The sequence below is a fragment of the Aplysia californica genome, unplaced genomic scaffold (genome assembly GCF_000002075.1).
Source record: "Aplysia californica isolate F4 #8 unplaced genomic scaffold, AplCal3.0 scaffold00031, whole genome shotgun sequence".
Classification (NCBI taxonomy): Eukaryota; Metazoa; Mollusca; class Gastropoda; order Aplysiida; family Aplysiidae; genus Aplysia; species Aplysia californica.
Window position 1 is genome coordinate 2177433 of NW_004797301.1, and position 1316 is coordinate 2178748.

The window sequence follows — 1316 nt, forward strand, 5'->3', positions numbered from 1 at the left end:
ATACGTTTATATCGCCTGGCCTTCCTTCTTTGCTCAGACCTGGCCACTTCACAATTCAATTTCTGTAAATTCCTGAATTACAAGAAATCATTTCTGATCTGATCTCAGTTTATGTACGTTTTCGAAAATTCAGATTACTAGTACGTATACGAATATATTTTCTGGCTGTTATTCTGTGAACATTTATGAAATTATGTTGTAATTAAAGTGCTGGTTAAAAAAATATGCTTGTCTTTTCTATGTTTCTTTACACCATTATTTTTACACGATATCATAATATTTAGATCCTTGAAAGTTCATCGTTTTCACTGCACTGCTTTTAGAAAAAGAAAATAGTAATTTTTGTCTCTCAATTATCAAAGTTCGATTCCCATGTGTGGAGGATTTTTATCGAGTACATAGGTCTTTCTGCTTCTAAGTTGTATTCCTCTCAGCCCAGGTTGGCCGTCACAGGCAGGGTAGTAGCCCGCCTCCTTAAGTATGTCGAGGGAGACGTAAAATCGCTTACATTACGTACATTACCATCATCATTGTCATTTTCAACTACATGTACTCTGTAACCTTTACTGTCAGAATTTAACTATATCCAGTCTGATCACTGTTGCAGTCCTGTAACAAAGGATGAATTACCTTGCCCGTCTTAGGTTTGGCTTCTTTCAGGCAACGTGAAGACACGACATCCGTGATCACACTCACACACGCGCACGCACACATACACACACACACACACACACACACACACATATATATGTATACATGTATATATATTATATATTCGGCAGAGTTAGGCCTAGGTGAAGTTGTGGTAGAGAGTGGACCATGGCAGAGTTTAAAAAACAGGGAGGTTGTTAGTGGAGGAAAAACGGCTAATCCTAACTGAGGTAGATAGGAAAATCAGTGTCAGAAACCCAGGTGTGCAAAAAGTTAATTAACAGAACTAAGAACCAATTTTGACATGGTTGTGTGGCTAAAGGGGCATAATTCAAGTAAATTTTGAGCAAATTGGCAAACATTGCATTATCTTCCTTGATATATCCTGAAACGTATAATTGGAAAGATCTCCACATCCTGCTGATTTTGCTATAATAAGACTATAGAAATGAAATGTAAATTAACTGCTAGTTAAATGTTAAAAGTTATCTATATTGGTATCCTGTTCTAATTAAACAGCTCCCACTTCGTGTTTGAGTCTGTGTCTGTCTTTGTGTCCGTCTATGTCCCGTCACCCCCTCCCCCCATTACCTGTCCCCCACAATGTCTCCAACAATCGTCGCTCCATATTTTACTCTTTGTCTATGTGCCCCCCCCCTCCCCAC

The 1316-nt window shown here is 38.5% G+C and overlaps 1 protein-coding gene across 1 annotated transcript in view; it reads left to right on the top strand.

Moving 5' to 3' along the window:
• The window catches only part of LOC101858160 (glutathione hydrolase-like YwrD proenzyme), a 22082-nt gene that overhangs the window by 18122 nt on the left and 2644 nt on the right, over nucleotides 1-1316 (top strand). The window lies entirely within an intron of this gene.